This window comes from Megalobrama amblycephala, linkage group LG2 (assembly GCF_018812025.1).
Source record: "Megalobrama amblycephala isolate DHTTF-2021 linkage group LG2, ASM1881202v1, whole genome shotgun sequence".
Lineage (NCBI taxonomy): Eukaryota > Metazoa > Chordata > Actinopteri > Cypriniformes > Xenocyprididae > Megalobrama > Megalobrama amblycephala.
The window spans coordinates 20,029,096-20,047,546 of NC_063045.1; the positions used below are offsets into that span (position 1 = coordinate 20,029,096).

General features: G+C 36.4%; 1 long non-coding RNA gene across 1 annotated transcript; it reads right to left on the reverse strand.

Moving 5' to 3' along the window:
• Window positions 1-468: 468 nt before the first annotated feature.
• Window positions 469-16,220, reverse strand: LOC125252310. The gene is made up of 3 exons (XR_007181207.1): window positions 15,756-16,220; window positions 15,107-15,205; window positions 469-1,992 (listed from the first exon to the last, which is right to left on the reverse strand). It is a non-coding gene; the product is annotated as an uncharacterized LOC125252310 (long non-coding RNA).
• Window positions 16,221-18,451: the final 2,231 nt, after the last annotated feature.

Consider the following 18,451-nt stretch of genomic DNA (forward strand, 5'->3'; position numbering starts at 1 on the left):
TAAGCAAATTTGTGTGGGAAAATTGCAGAATGGATTTAAAAATTGTGTAAAATTTATTGAGAGTAATAAACTCTTATTTGTAGCTGAAAGCATTAATCCAATTTATTTATTTACATTTATTAGGTAAGCATACTATGCTCTTATTTTTTAAATACATTCCATTACAAGATACATACAAAATTAAATTTTATGAATGATTCTGGCTAAAAATAAAAGTTTAGTATTCACATTTAATATATTAAAAAAATTAAACAAATTTGTTAAATGTTTTTAATGCTACAAATAAAAACTGTAGTGCTCTCATTTAATATATTAAATTAACCAAATCTGTGTAATGATTTTAGCTACAAATAAGAGCTTTAATAAATTAAATTTCATAAATAAAATTATAAATTAATAAATACATTTATAAATAAATAAATCTGGGAGTAGTACACTTACACGAATATCTTGTAAAATGGTGCCTTTTTTACTCTTTGTCTGCCATCTTAATTTTTTTTTTTCTCAATAAACTTACTACATTGCAAACTGAGATTGACTGTACTGCAAGAGACACGTGCTGCTGCCTGAAACTTTGACCAAAAAAAGTTATCTTAGAAGACTTCTGCCTTAAAGTTCTGTCTAAATAGGCAGCTCACCAGGTTTTTTAACAGAGCTAATGTGTTGCAAGTACATGTTTATTGTTTAGACAGCTCAATGATAGGCTACTCAACAAGTTTGAATATCATCATTTGTAGCCTGCGCCTGAGAAAAAGCTGTTACGTCAACAGGTGTTCAAAGGACAAATGCGACCACACCTACCAGAGTCTATTTCTGCCCATAAATGCATCCATAGTTGGAGCTGTGAGACATAAACAAACATCCCAAAGGCCCTGTTTTGACCTCAGTGAGAGCTTGTTTCAGAAGCAAATTGCTTTTTCTTTTTGTTGCCAAAAATGTGTTGGTGTCTCGCTTTATTTAAGTCGCTCGTTTATCAGACATACGAATATGTCTCTGCATGCATGTGTGTATTTCAAGCATAATTTGCCACCCTTTGAGAATTCATCATCACGTAACAGCTGGCTAAATGAATTCCATATAGCTCACACTCTGGTTTTTAGTATCCAGAATGTCTATTTCCAAACTGCTCTGAATTTCACTGTGTCCCTGTGGTGAAGTATTCCTGGAAAAATGCTTGGTCATGACAGGACTTGCTGTATAAGGGGCATGAGAGGGCCAGTTCCTTGGGTTTGGTCATTTGAGGGTACATTTTGAGAGGAACATTTTCTTCCTTTGAGTCACATCAACCCAAAGGGTGGTCTGAATGCAGCGCCATGAGTCGCTGTTCTGTTTCCTGCTTCCCATGTTCTTTGCATGTAGAGCATGCTGCGACACGCTCACCCCGTTTACACCTTGAAAAGAAATGGGGGATGTGGAACAACACTGATTAGTTTCCCAGAAATTTACTTGGAATATGATGTCATTGTTACTGAATGTGCAAAGATTTACTTTCTTCAGTTTCCTTGTGCTGAGATTTAGCGGCGCAAACTTGTTATTTTCCACAGTTCTTACGTCATTGGTTGTTTTGTAGACGAATTCCCAATTATTTTGATAGGTCTGGTGGTTTTTTTATTTTTTGGGGGGGGAAACACAACTTTCCTCAACTCTCTGTGAAGTCCAGGATTGCACAGCTTCCTTTGTGCTGCAGTTGACACTCTTTTTAGTAAAAATGCTGTAGCTCAGCGGATTCTTTCAACCTTGAAATGGCAATTAGCCACAGATCAGATTAATTATGGGTCTCCAAGAGTGAATAATGGTGCGAGTTCGCAGCACCCTCCACGTGCAACGGCTAAGGATGTTAGTCCACTTGCCTTTCACTGAGATCGTCCAAAACCACAAGAGATTCTAGTGGAAACAGAAGCAAGACACTAAGCCAAAGCCAATCACCTGGGTGGGCATGATTCATCCTGATGCATCATGGGAGTTACTCATTGCTGAATATGACCAATGATTCTGTGGAACACAGAAAACAACTCAATTTCAGAATTGTAAACATGTAGATTCATATATCGTGTCCATGTATGTTTTGTTTGTTCTCAAAGTTTTGGTAAAAATACTGATTTATATCAATCGATCTTTTACTTTCTTCATTCTGGATTGAATGTTACAAGATAAAATGTGTAGACACTGCTAAGTGTATTACTGCCCTCCACAGGTTAAAGTTTGAACTAAACTGTCATATACAATATGCTAGTGCAAGTATATAACAATTAGTTCAAACTTAGACCTGTGGAGGGCAGTAATACACTTAGCAGTGTCTACACTGCTGGAATTCAAATAGAGAAGAAGAAGAGAGCAAGTTCAAGATGAGCATTTATTATTAAAACAAATTTTATTTTTTATTTTATTTTTTAGAAAATGAGCAATGGTTTCTCTAGATAAGACCCTTATTCCTCGTCTGGGATCGTGTAAAACGCTTTGAAGCTGCACTGAAACTGTAATTTTGACCTTCAACCATTTGGTGCCCATTGAAGTCCACTATGAGAAAAATAATGGAATGTTTTCATCAAAAACCTTAATTTCTTTTCGACTGAAGAAAGAAAGACATGAACATCTTGGATGACATGGGGGTGAGTAAATTATGAGGAAATTTTAATTTGAAAGTGAAGTAATCCTTTAAATTGAACTATATAAAATACATTTGGGTCCAAAAAGTCTGAGACCACAATTTGATAATCTGAGATTTAATGTTTTTTTTTACTTGTATTATTTATAAAATTATTATTAGTTGCATAAATAATATAATATTTAAAAAAATATATCAAAAAAATTAAATAATATAATTAAAAGTGATCTGAATAAAAAGATCAGATCTAATAATCTGTATCAATACTCAGTCTTACAGAGTTACGTTCCATTTCAGATGAATCCACCTAAAACGCAAAAAACAAAAACACTTCCAGTATAGAACTTATGTAGCCCCGCCCCTTATCAATGCTGTGCGGATTGTGTTCTGTCTTCCGGTTTGTATTCCCAAAGCATGAAGTTAAGAGCCTTCGAATTTATGAATGAACCACTCATTTTCAGTAAATCTTCTCGATTTACTGACATTTGTTATGACATCTGCTTCAAACCTTACAATGCTCATGATAACTTTTGATAACTACAATAAGTAAATCCAATTCACCAGCTAATAACTCTTAGACAGTGATACCATAATATACAGAGCTACAGCAAAAACAATAAACATGGATGTGTGCTTGCTTATCTGGTGCATATAGGGTCAATAAGGGTACATTTACGCTACAACAATGTACTAAAAATGGAAAAGTTTTTCCTTTGCATTTTTTATGTACAGATGACAACATTGTCAAAACAATCCCCATTCACACAGATCTGCGAAAACAATTAAAAACGCTGTATTATTCATGCCAGGCCAGTAGATGGCGATGTCACTTTGTAAAGAAACACTACGTACCTATAGACTGAATATGTAGGATGTATGCGCATTACATTCCTGTTTTCGCAAATTCACTTTTTTGTAGTATACACAGAGACGATAATGGTATTGTTTTCAAAAACTTGCATTTTGAAACCCATTTACAAATCTTTCTATTTCCAGGCCCCCAAAAACGCTGTTGTCATGTACATGAATGGCCAAAACATAAAAAAGTTTTAGTTGAAAATGGTGTCATGTAAACAGCCCCTAAGTAGTCATTTCTTGGCCCAAATTATGTAATGCTGACAAGGTTTAATTCAAGAAGTCAAAAGTCTGGCTTTGCGAAACTATCAGCGAGTTGGTGGAGGAAGTTACGTGGATGTAGGATTGGGGGAAGTGGTACTATATGGCTTTTTGTGCATATCCCTTTTTTCAAAATGTTCAAGGTTTGATGAGGTTTGATTTGGAAAGGTTTTTTCTTTCTCATTAGGTCAATAAGGGTACGTTTAAAGAACAACAATGTACTAAAAAATGGAAAAGTTTTTCCTTAGCGTTTTTTATGTACAGATGACAATGTTGTCAAAACAATCCCCATTCACACAGATCTGCAAAAATGATAAAAAAAAACACTGTTACGATAATGGTATTGTTTTCAAAAACGTGCACTTTGAAACCCGTTTACAAAAGTTTCCATTTATAGGCCTTTGTCAAATGAAGTTTTCAGTTTTAGTTGAAAATGGTGTCGTGTAAACGGCCCCTAAGTAGGCATTTCTTGGCCGAAATTATGTAATGCTGACCAGGTTTAAGGCAAATGGTCAAAAGTCTGGCTTTGCGAAACTATCAGCAAGTTGGTGGAATGTGGATGTAGGATTGGGGGAAGTGGTACTCTATGGCTTTTTGTGCATATATCCCTTTTTTAAATGTTTGAGGTTTGACAAGGTTTGATTTAGAAAGGTTTTTTCTTTCTCATGACCATAAAGGGCAAATCTTACATCATTGTGGTACGTTGCCTAGGTGTGACTTTTGAGCCTTTGAGTAGGCAGAAAAGTGGGAGAGAGAGAGACAGAGTGAGGGATGGAGGAAAGGAACTGTTGACAGAGGAAGGACAACAGACTCGGCTTTCCCTCGGCGCATGGAATGATGGCTCAGCAGGACGAGTGGGTGTCAGAGTGGGATTAGAGCATCATCCATTTGTTCTCTTTTGTGTTTTTGCTCGCTCTCCATCCTTCCCCCTCTTTTTCCCATATGCCTGTCCTGTTTCTTCTCTCTTAGGGGAATTAGGATTTTCCAAATAAACAGAAGTTAAAGTTTACGTCTGCCAGCGAGATGGAGTAGCGCTTCATTAACCTTGTCTTGTCTTTCCCTGGGTTGCACAGACAGGCTATTAAACAACATTGTAGATTCTTCATATGCCTGCAAATGGTAAACCGAACCCTGCTTTGACAGATTACACAAACACACATTAAAAAGAGTGTTGGATCAAATGGCTTCGACTAATGTTTCTTCGTAGGTGTAAATCAAAGCTATAATTCAACTCAAACCATGGACCGCAGAACATCGATGTGGTAAAAAAAGGCTGTAATATCATTATGAATGTTTTTTAGGCCGTTTGTTGTTGTTACTGGGATTATTCAATAACGTTCCAGTGGTTTTCACATGATTCACATTAAAACTGCAGCCTTCCTGACCAAAGATTTACCACTTCCAAGAGCCGCTTCCTAATGGAATATTGAACAAAAATTGACATTTTACAGAAAATACAGAAAAAACAGAAAAAGGATATTAGGAGAACTATTCTATATATTTCTTCATTTTGACTTTTTGTTTCATTGTAATTACTGATTCATGACATTATTGGTTTGGATTGAAAATTGTTCACTGAAGTCTCATTTAAATTGCTCTGCCATTCTGATGTTTGTGCCACACACAGATTGCTATGGTTGTTTCCACGTAGGGGGTTAAAACTCCATTTTTAGACAGTCTATCATGTGTATCCTCCTGCATGGGTGACTCTGAGCATGGCATCTGACAAATAATGAAACACCCAAGAGAATACTTACTGTAACCTAAAAGAAATCCACCACAGCTCATTTAACCATTTATAAACCTATTCCACCAATAACTCCTGAACTACTGCACTGAAAGCATGTCCACTTAGTATATTGAACTCAGGCGAATCTCAATTCTCAAATGATCAAGTTTTGAAAGTTGAGTTATGCTCTGTTGGACATAAAATCTGAGACGTCAAGAAATTGTGTAGGATAATCGTGCATTTTGTACCCAAATTTTCAAGTTTATAAAGGATTAAATATTGAATTATATAAAATACCAAAGCATTTTTAAGTCCAAAAAGTCTGAGACCACACTGAAAATCTGGAGTTTTTTGGGGAATACGAATAATATTAAAAATGAAAACAAAAAATCCTCCAAATAAATCATATAAAATCACACAATTTGCATTTTGTAAATGTCCATTTTAATATAGGATTGAAAATATTATACTTAACATTAAGACAAAAAAAAAAAAGAAATTCCAAGACCACATTGAAATTCTACAATTTAAAGTTTTTTGGAGAAAAAAATTTATAGAAATAATAATAATATTTTAAAAAATCCAAAAATTAAATATTATCACGGATTGGCTATCAATGAAGCACACAAAGAATAATTCCAGAACATAGTCTTTTAATCCAAACACTTAAGGAACAGGAAGAGAAACTTAAAACACTCATCCAACATAGACGAGACAGGTCAAAGAACTGAACCAAACAGGCCCTGTGTGTCATTTAAGGAGCGGGACAACAGAGTCGGAGATCCACGTGCAGGCTTTATTCATAAGAGCAGCGTAGTCAAACAGGCAGTAGGTCGATCACCAGCAAACAGTAACAGGAAGGCAAGGCAAGAGAGTAATCCAAAATCACAGGCAATGGTCAAGGCAGGCAGCAAACGATCAAAAACAAGGGAACAGTCCAGGGTCAAAACACAGGCTAGGCAAGACAAGAAACAAACAGAATGCAAACCAATGGCTAAACAATACTCAGCCGTGTGTGTGTGTCTGAGTGCAGCTTATAAAGTGTCATTGATGGGAAACAGGTATGAGTTTGTGGGAAATGGAGTCCATATGATGACAACAGAACGCTGACCCAGGGCACATGTAACACTGTGTCCCAATGTCCATATTATCCATCCTAAATAGTATAAGATTACAATAAGTGTGTCCCAAAGCATACTATGTTGAAAAGAGTACGTCAAAAGTCCCCGGATGGTCTACTATTTCCAGGAGATTTTCGAAGTGTGGATCCGTGCACACTATAAAAGCTAATATTGCCCACAATCCATTGCACTTTGGAGGAGGATTCAGTTCAGAACTACAAACACAAGTAAAAAAACAACAACTACAAAACATGGCGGATATATGCGACCGATGGCGAGAGGTTTAGATAAAGGTTTGAGTGATTAATAAAGTTATCACTGCAAAAAATGCAGTTTTTGTCTTGTTTCTAGTCCAAATATCTAAAAATTCTCAAATCAAGAAGCATTTTCTAGACACATAAAAGTTATTGTCTTGTTTTCAGAAAAAAATAAGTCAAAATTAGGTGAGTTTTTCCTTAAAACAAGCAAAATAATTTGCCAATGGGTTAAGCAAAATAATCTCATTTCAAACCAAAACCAAGATTATTTTGCTTACCCCCATTGGCAGATTATTTTTGAATATTAAATTTGAAATTACGATTTTAAGAGTTAATATAAAAAGTAAAAAAATAAATTCCAAAAATTGAATACTGCAAATTAATTTTATCAAAATACCCACTTCTATAAACAGGAATTAAATACTGTTGTGATGTGAGACCACACTGAAAATTTCTCAATATTTATAGTCCCTTTAGCATGATTTTCACCATTTTGTGTTAAAATGAAATCAGTCAATCATATTTCTGTATGCAGTTTTGTCTTATTTGTCATCAGTCACTTGTGGCAACTGGGACTCACTACATTGTTTAATAACAGACTTCTGCTTTGTCTCACGCACATGTTGTCTTGGAGCCACACTCAAGTAGCCCCCACATCAGCCCTCAGCTCCGAGCACTCGAGGAGTAAGAAAGCATTGATTTCTTTGCTATCAGTCAGAGAAAAGCCGTTTTCTTGCTGGAAACTAAAACTGAATTATTTATTTCCTCATTCAATTTTTATTGCGCTCTCCTGGTGGAAAAATAATGCTTCCTCAATTAGATGGTGTTCTACCCCCACTATCCTGTTATCTTGCCTCTTTCTGCCACGGTCTGGCTCTCTAGCTCTCCTCTGGGCGGTTAAATGTGGACAGTGCCGTCGGAAGTCATGGAGTGTGACAAAAAGCCACACACGGAGAAGGGAATTAGATCATGTAATCTGAACTGCTGGCACTGGTGTAACTATAACTAACCATATTACACACTGGCCATCTGTAGCACTCGACTAATGTCTAAACAGAAAAGGGAAAATGTTATTTGGAAGAGTAGGTTCATGGCAAAAAAAAAAAAAAAAAAACCAAAAAAAAAAAAACAATTATACAACAGTTAGTTCCAGTCTTCTAATCTGATTGGCAAAGCAGCGTAGAGTGCTAAATGATCAACTTAAAGGGTTAGTTCACCCAAAAATGAAAATTCTGTCATGGAAATCCAATGGCTCTGTGAGGCCTGCATAGCCAGCAATGCACTAAAATGTACTAAAATGTACTAAAAACAGCAATGTACTAAAAACATATTTATATTAACGTCACTTTCTAATATTAATATTGAACCACTGTACTCCCATGAACTGATTTAAATATGTTTTTAGTGCATTAATGGATCTTGAGAGAGGAAATGTCTCACTGAGGCCTCATTGAGTCATTGGATTTCAACAAAAATATCTTAATTTGTGTTCTGAAGATTAACGAATGTCTTATGGGTGTGGAACGGCATGAGGGTGAGTAATAAATGACATTATTTTCATTTTTGGGTGAACTAACCCTTTAACGTAAAGAGTTCAATTCTCTCTGGAAGAAGAGATTGTAAAATCTCAATGGGTTTAGAAAGTTAATACATTTTGATTAATTTGTTTCACACCAATAAATTGTGCACAATAAGTCCCATGGATGATTATTAAGAAAGCAGGGTCCAGTGTTATTTTAATATAATTTATATACTGTTATAGTTAATTTTAGTCATTTATGTGCTTTTGTCATTGATCTGTGCCTCCAAAGCAAGACATCGACAAATAGTTATACATCATCATCACACCATAGGCCCCGCCCACTGGCATTTGGTAGCTTAAAGGGTTAGTTCACCCAAAAATGAAATTTCTGTCATTTATTACTCACCCTCCTGTTGTTCCACACCCATAAGATTTTCGTTCATATTCAAAACAAATGAAGATCTTTTTGATGAAATCTGAGTGATTTCTGTCCCTCAATAGACAGCCTTCACAACTTTGATGCTTCAAAAAGTTCATAAAGTGATCATAAAAATAATCCATATGAATTGAGAGGGTTAGTCCAAATTTTCTGAAGAGACATGATCGCTTTATATGCGTCACGGGTGGTTGCAGCCAGGTAAACAGGCGAAAAATACGAATAGAGTTTCAACATGAAGGTTTAATAACAATAATTCCAATGACAGACAAACAGGATACAACACACACTTAACTTAAACATGACTGGACAGAGAATGAACGTGAGGGTACAACTTAAATAGGAACGCAAACAATGATTAATTGAACACAGCCGAACCAAACAAACTCATAATGACCGTGACCATGGTAACAAAGGAGTGCCGGGACTATCAAACACAGGAACACATGAGAATGAATGAAAACAAGCTAAAACTCTATTAAAACTAAGAAAAACTGGACATAACTGTGACATTAATGAATAATGATTTAATTTAGGCTTTTACTCACATATAAAAATTGATCAGCAAACATAAACAGAAGCTCAACAGAACCTGCTTGACGCACGAGAACAAAACTCTTGCGGAAACTCAAACATGCTGCGTAACACACAAGAATGAACCTCATTGGTTTTCGCACACGTCAAGCAAACATGCTTGAGCTTGCATTTCCCACAACTGACTGATGAGTGTTTACATGTGAATATAAGCCTAAATTCAATCTGTTCATCATATAAAGCAATCGTGCCTCTTCAGATAATTTGGACTAAACTGCTCAATTCAAAGGCCTATGGATTAATTTTACAATCTCTTTATAAACTTTTTGAAGTGTCAAAGTTTTAATTGTGAAAGCAGTCTATGGAGGGACAGAAATCTCTCAGAAATTTCATCAAAAAGATTTTAATTTGTGTTCCGAAAATGAACTAAAGTCTTACAGGTTTGGAACAACCTGAGGGTGAGTAATTAATGACAGAATTTTCATTTTTGGGTGAACTAAACTTTAATGGCTATCATTTGCCTACACTGGATGTGAGCATCACGTCAGAAGCAAACAGAACCCATTAAAATAACTGACACTGTCTACACTGGATACAGTATACAGATGTCCATTCAGTTTCTAACATACTCCATGAGCTTAAAGGTGCCCTAGAATTAAAAATTGAATTTACCTTGGCATAGTTAAATAACAAGAGTTCAGTACATGGAAATGACATACAGTGAGTCTCAATCACCATTGTTTCCTCCTTCTTATATAAATCTCATTTGTTTAAAAGACCTCCGAAGAACAGGCAAATCTCAACATACCACCGACTGTTACGTAACAGTCGGGATCATTAATATGTACGCCCCCAATATTTGCATATGCCAGCTCATGTTCAAGGCATTACACAAGGGCAGGATGTCTGGATGTGCACAGCTGAATCATCAGACTAGGTAAGCAAGCAAGGACAATAGCGAAAAATGCAGATGGAGCAATAATAACTGACATGATCCATGATATCATGATATTTTTAGTGATATTTGTAAATTGTCTTTCTAAATGTTTCGTTAGCATGTTGCTAATGTACTGTTAAATGTGGTTAAAGTTACCATCGTTTCTTACTGTATTCACGGAGACAAGACTGTTGTTATTTTCATTTTTTAAACACTTGCAGTCTGTTTAATTCATAAACACAACTTCATTCTTTATAAATCTCTCCAACAGTGTTTAATGTTAGCTTTAGCCACAGAGCACCATCAAACTCATTCAGAATCAAATGTAAACATCCAAATAAATACCATACTTACGCGATTAGACATGCTGCATGATGAACACTTTGTAAAGATCCATTTTGAGGGTCATATTAGCTGTGTGAACTTTGTTTATGCTGTTTAAGGCAAGCGCGAGCTCGGGGGGCGGGGAGCACGAGAATTTAAAGGGGCCGCAGCCTGAATTGGCGCATAATTAATGATGCCCCAAAATAGGCAGTTAAAAAAATGAATTAAAAAAAATATATGGCGTATTTTGAGCTGAAACTTCACAGAATTCAGGGGACACCTTAGACTTATATTACATCTTTTAAAAAGACATTCTACGGCACCTTTAAGTCTGTCAACAACAGGACAAATGGAAGAGTGAAAGAATGTTTGTGTTGAAGCATCATTTGAATCTCAAAGGATCCCAGATCAGAAACAAGTGGATGGTTTATTTTAATGGCGTACAGGATCGCGTAGGAGGATTATATGTTTGTTCGGAGCATTTTGTTTTGTAAATGAGGCAGAGTGTAATGAAGAGTTTGCAAAGAAACTTTTGTTGAAAGATGAAACAGCCAACTGTATTGGATCTGACAGAAGCTGAATCACAAAACATGAGTAAATGATTTCTTAATGCTTTGTCTGTAAATTAGTTTTACATATATATATATATATATATATATATTTTTTTTTTTTTTTGTGCAACAAACTTTATTAACATTATAAGTGAACTATAAGCCCCATTCACTTCCATTGTGAGTGCCTCACTGTAATCTTTCTTTCTTTCTTTCTAGAATACAAGGGACGATTCAGATGTATTTTTCATGGTACTCAACTTGGTACAATTGATCTTAACTTAACTTGTACTAAACCCGGAATATTTCTTATTCTTACCAACTTTATTTATAGGACTGTCATATAAAAGCAAAATTACCTGTGGCCGAAACACAGTTGCAAAGAAATTCAGTACTACAGCATGATTGCAAGTTTGATATTGCTTAAGCAAAAAGATTTAAATCAGTATGTCAGGTGCCTCTGGGTAGAGGGGGTAGAATATAAACAGAAAAGCATTGTGGGTGGATGGTGAAGGATACAGAGAGAGAGAAAGAGAGAGAGAGTTTGTCTGCTCACTCCCATTTTAGCCAAAGCCCTGCTGGCATCCTCTGTATTCAAACCTGGCTACAACAGCTGATGGTTGATCACAGCCAAAGAGCCTTCTTTGACCCCTGCAGGTGCTTGGGTGATGTGGTCAGGTGTGCATAACAGCACGACAATGAAGCAGCTTGATGAGAGAGAGAGAGAGAGAAGTTGGGAATGAAGCAATGGTTGATGGCGACTAAGAAACAGCAGTGGGCTCTCCAGGCAAGAGATGAAATATTTGCAATTCTGCCTGGTCCCTGGGCTGCAGGCCTACACTCCATTTATATGGAAATGAGTTTGTCTTTGCTTAGGTGGGGATGGAGAGAGAGAGCGAGAGAGAGAGGGAGGGGAGAAGGGGAGTGAGATCAGAGTTGGTCACGGGTGCTTTTTTTTGTCATCTGGGATAATTTTAGAGTTTGTAAATCTTCCACAGTGTGACACATTTCAGAGTGAAACAATATACATAAGGAAATTATTTTACCTGCATTTGAAATTTTCTAGCAGTATTTGGTAAGATATGTATGTATGTATACATAACATGTATATTGTTATGTTCTGTTTTGGTTTCGTTTTCCTGGTTGCCTGTGTTTATAGTTAGTTTCCTTGATTGTTAATTAACCCCACACCTGTTCCTTATTCAGTTAATTATCTCTCCCCATGTATTTAAGCCCTTAGAGCCCATTCACACGGATGTATCATATCGCGTTTTGTCCAGACAGATCCAGTTTTTTGGGAGCCTGAAACTGCTGTTTTTTGAAACTGGGTCCCAGAATGTGTGTACAGCCAATCTGTATATTTTGTGAAACGATGATGTCATCACCCCATGCCTCGACCCTAGTCAGACACCGCTATGTCACATAACAGCAACAGCAACAACAATGGCCGACTACATGCTTGTGTTCATGCTACTAAGACAAGCTTCGGACATACTATCATGTCATACAATTGTGTCTTTGCTCTCTGTCGCATCCTGACGCAGATCCTGTCACCATAAAATGGCCTGTCAAACATCTTAAATCTTCCACATTTCATTGCATTTCCTACTTTGGAGAGAAATGCAGTAGTGTGTTGATCTGCAGTCGCTGGTCTTTCACGTGGAGAACTCTCCTCATATTAAAGGCACAATATGTAGTTTTTTGCTGCTAGAAGTTGCTTATTCAAACCAAAGGTGTAGCTTGATGATGCCGGATTTCGCTGATTTATTAACATTACTGTAGTATGAAGCAGGTGTGGCTGAAAGCGGAACAAGGCTAATGAGAGACAAGTGCAAGCATGACACAGCTCGAAAACAGATAGATACATACACAGATTAGATACATTTGTGTGTTGAAAGTTGTTATAATGCTACTCTGTACGTTTGCTCGGCGGCTACTATGAGACACTTGTTGCACACTGCAGTAAGCTAGATCGATATTAGTCATGGTAAAACATGGTACTCGCTGCAAATCAAGAAAACGAGATTTAAATGATAAGACTTACTATGTTGAGCTATATAACATGATTAGATTTCTGTTGATGAATGTATTCAAACAACTGCTCACCTGTCTAATAAAACACATAATATATTAAAGCATCTTTGGTTTCATGGTTACAAAATAAAACCGAAAATCGAGGGTAACGCGGGTATGATGTCACTGATAGGCAACGCACCGTCCGTGTCCTTATTTCTCTGGGTTTAAACATTCTTGGAAACATTTGGGATAATGTAAGTACACAAGTCAACAAAATATATAACAATGTTCTTGTGGGTTTTGAATATTTTAATCCAAAAATTAAAATACAAAAACACAGGGCAAGTTCTCATTAACATTTATGTTCAGTATTATTTCATCTACGCATTCCTGTGTTTTGAGTCCTCTTGGATTGTGAAATAAAGACTTAAAATCTACCAGGATTTGACTGGTTCTTGTAAAAATATCAAGTTGTCTATGATATTATTGGATAATATTATTTTAATTTTTACTTAATTTTTTTAGAAAATAAATTGTTTTAGAGGCAAAAAAAGTTTTATGCAAACTGTTTTATGTATCCCTGCACAACACCCTTAGCAACCACCCTTAGCAATGTAAACATATGTTTGTTCTCATTGATACTGTTCACTGAAGCTTTTATTACGTGCTTCTATATAGCATTTTCCTTCAGGTCAGTCACATGTTCATATATATAAAAAAAAAAAGTTTGAATGTCAGCTGCGATATCTTGTCCTTTTAACAGTTAAGGGGTTTTCCCGTGCCCTGACACTGACAGCACTAGTGTTCACAACAGTATCAGTCCTTTCAAAATAAAAGTCTTCACTACTGACTGACTCACTCAAACAGTCTTTCCTAGTCTGATCTCCATGAGATGACGTGAGAATGACATAAGAAATGATGACAGAATATTAATTTTTTGGGCCGGCTATGACATTAAAAGAATGCCACACATTACGTCTACCACGACTGTGGACATCATCTGGAATCTCCAGCTTTCACAGCACCCTTGAACAAACCAAACCCCAATGTCTCTCACCTCCAGGCCTCAGATCATACAGCAGCACTGCTGGAAAATTAGCAGATGTTCAACAGACCATTCATTCCAAATCAGTCAATTTGTGATGTGCTTCAGAGCCTGGCCGAGTCTCGCTGGAGTGTTCATGGCCAGCTGCTCCTCTGTGATGCCCAGGGCATTGCTAATACCAATGCTGATGCCCACTCTCTTTTCATACAATCAAGCTTAGTCATGACACCAGGACCCACAAAACCACAATGGTTGAGTCACATGATGGTGAAGGTCAGTCACGCTAGGACTGAGGGGGACCACATCACATAGGAGTCAGTAACCGTTCTAAAACCTAGTGAGCCTTGTTCCCTAAATAGACAGCTGCGTCAAAACAAAGAAACAGAACCTCGTAACTGATATATATATATATATATATATATATATATATATATATATATATATATATATATATATATAACATATTATATATATATATATATAACATATTATATGTATTTATATATAATTATATATAAATCTTTTTAGAGAATATAACGTGTACTGCCTTAGATATATTTTAAGGCAAAATGGAAGCAGCTCACTGGGTTTTGGAAAAGAGCTAAAATCAGGCAAGACTGAGTAAACACGACAAAGAAGCCTTGTCGGGGGCTCCAGAGTTTAAATGTCCTCAGGGTGGTCTCTGAGTTATTGTCTGTTCGTGGAACATGGTTTGTCTTGTGTACTGCCTCATAATCTGTGCCTCAATGCCTCGTTGAAAGGGTGGGAGTGTTTGTTTTTGCTTTGCTTTGAGAAATCTCGTTTTTATGCGAGGACAAGGGTCTTTCTTGTGCTGATCCTGTTTCCACTGCTATGGAGATGGTATTGGTGAAGTCACTCTTTCACCCTGATTTCAGACTGGTTTTGACATTACCTTCACAATGGTTCTTGTTTGGGTTCGTCTGGAGAAGCTGGTCTCAGATCAGCGTAGGAGAGATGAGCTTTCTGCGGCCATGGAGACAGATGTGACATTCTGGATTACAAAAAAAGAGTAAACACACACAAGGCATGTGTTGAACGAGAATGAGAAACGAGACCACACAGGAATTGTGAAAAGCTCTGATACTATGCAAATTTTTTTATTTGTACCACATTCAATTCTTTTACTGTACTGAAAGTGTACACTTTGACATGTTTGAATAACAAAGCATTTGTATCAGGCACAGATCTAGCCTGTTTAGTTCAGAGGTTAGTGTAGGTGGTCCATGATGCTTACAGAATTTCTTATGAATAATGAGATACAACCACTAAATTAAGATGTCTATAGAACTGAGTATAGAGCTACATTGTGAGGACCAGCCAAGCAACTTAATAAACATATAAAATAATTCATTAATGATAATATAAAACTGCAAGGATATTTAGAGTTAAGGGAAATATACAATATATTTAGGCCTAGCCAAATGCAATAGAGAACGTCCATGACAGAAAACCAAACGTATGTTTTGGACGGTTAAACATATAATTATTTTGTGTTTGCGTGATTATTATTATTATGAGCGTGCGCGCGCACGTGGGTGTACCTGAGATAAAGATCAACCTGCAATCTTCATGTCTGGAGTATACTGCTGTGGAAAGTTGATTATTGCTGTAATACACCATTTACTACACTGCACGCGAGCAACACGTCAAATTTAGAAATCGGATATGTGCGCTCCCATTATAATCAATGCAGCGGTAGGCCTACACTACGAGGCATTCACGCGACGCGGCTCGTGAGCTCGTGAGGTGCGAGGTGCGCGTGTTTTTTTAACTGTCATAGAAATGCGACGCAGATATTCAACGGCTGCATCCGAAAAACTAGGCAGCTGACTTGTTGCCTCGCTGCCTTATCAGGCAATGACTTGTAAGGAAGTGTTTGTGCATGAAGGCACCTCACAAAACTGATTTCGGACAGACTTCTGAGGCAGCGTAACAGTTTAATGATTTACAGCAAAATAAGCCGAGCTTAGGTGAGAACTAAACAAATATTTAATTATTACAGCAGTAATTTCTCGCTTGAAATGACATAAGGAGTGGAAAATGTTGGTCAAAAACGTACATTTACACACAAACTGACCAGCAAACGCAACCTTTGGACGCCATCTTTATTTTTCTAGCTCAACTGTCATAGAATGGTTGTCTGGCTAACTTAAGTTTAACTAAAACTGGACTGGGATTTCTATTTCCCAGCATGCTTTGCCCATGACACTCGAAAGGGAGAGTAAATGCTAAAATTAAGTGTTATATAATGTTTTTTTGTGCGAGATTAATGGTAAGGGAGATTAGTTATTAATGTTTTGTTATGCTAATTTGGAAGAGTTTCTGTTAATGTGGGTTTTTGGAGAGTTACCATCATGGTGACAAGTAGCGCATGCGGCTTGGTATGAGAGCAGGTAAATTACATGTTTTAAGTTGCTGTACTCATTCAGTAAGTACTATATACCATGCTATTTTTAACATGTTAGCAAATTGGCATTTTGTATTTTCTTAGGGTTTACAGTGAAATAAATAACTCTTTTGATTTGCAAGAACTCAAAATAAAAAAGTTAATTAAATATTTTATGTTAATTGCTATCAAAATGTATGAGTTAGCTAACTCAGTACTTCAAGTTAGGAGCAATTAACATACATAAATACTACAAACTCAAAACTTGATAGTTCTGCTTCCTTTTGTCAGGGCTATAAAAAGTTTTATATAATGAGCATTGTTTGTCAGTGATTGATCAATTGATTGAGAAGAAAGTAGTTTTGTAAGGATTTGCCAGGCTGTGATGTTAATTCAAGGATAAAGGCTATTTTAAAATGGTAACCAGTCCTTTGATATGTCTCACCACAGCTGTTTTAATAAGAAATATGGCAGATATCAGAAAGATGCCCCGCTTTGTGCCTGACAGTCTGATCGGTCTCAGTAAGATTAGGGTTAGGGCCTCGTCATCCTGTCAGAGTCAAAGAGAGACACCATCCTTCAAGGGGTAGAAATATAGCAGCATAGATTTCTGTTTTAAACAAACAGTATTCTGGGTATGCTGAACTCTATATGGCTCAAATGAGAATTCTGTGGCCTTTCTAAAGCATACACATGGTTTATTTCTCTCTCCAGAAATCAATATACTTGTTCATCACGCAATGTTTGGGCTTTGAATATTTTTAATAGATATCCGAGGTCACTTTCCGTGCGTATATCAATTTCAGATAGGACTTGCCATATGAATGCAATCTTTATTATCGATTAGACGGTCAATATTAAACTATCATGGAAAGAGAACGCACAATGACATTAAATATGTCAGCTATTAGAGCCCTTGGGGTGTTCGAGCATCTACTACCATCTCTGTTTAAAAATGGGAACTATTCCTAACCCAGTATTTGTCACAGAATCAGTCAATGTAACGCATCAATATGTGTAAGTGTGTTTGTATGTGCACTGTCCTCCTGTTTTGCAGCCACATTTCTCAGTGGAAATGCTGGATTCTCATTCATATTCTGGCAGAATCCTCTGGCAGTGAGGCTGCAGTTGCTCTCAGAGCAGGCGTGGTCACATGGGCAAAGGATGAGGGAAGAAGACAAGAAGAGGGTTGGGGGAGGGATGGAGAGGGGATGAGATGCTCGAAACGGAAAAGAAACGGACAGGGTCAATAAAAAAGATGGGTTAGGGAAAACAAAGATGGATAGCTGAACAGAAATTCTAGAAGAAAAGAGAATACAATAGGGCTGCACAATTAATTGAAATAAAACTGCAATGGTCTGAAGAGATCATTAAATCATAAAGGATGTGATTTAATTAAATGAATATATTTTATCCATTTCAGTAGTGTTTATATATATATACACACATATATATATTACACATGAGCATCTAATTATCCAGTGTTTTCAGTGTCTCAAGAGCTTGGTTCACAGTATTTTTTGTATTAATATTGATATATTTAAAAAAAAAAAAAAAAAAATACAAAATGTTCAGCCAAATTATGTAGCCCTACAAACAATAACAGCAAACTGTGAAAAAATAAATTAAAAAATAAGTACATTAATAAATATATTTTTACAGAGCCCTTCACAACATGCAGACAAAAAATATATATATCGTAGCCATGAATTAAGAATTTGTTCCCACAAATTGAGAATTCGGTCTCTTGTTTTAGCAAATCGTGGCCACGAATTAAGAATTAATTCCCAGGACTTATTAATTTGTTCTTTTGTTTCAGTAAACCGTGCCACATTGAACTAATTTGTTACA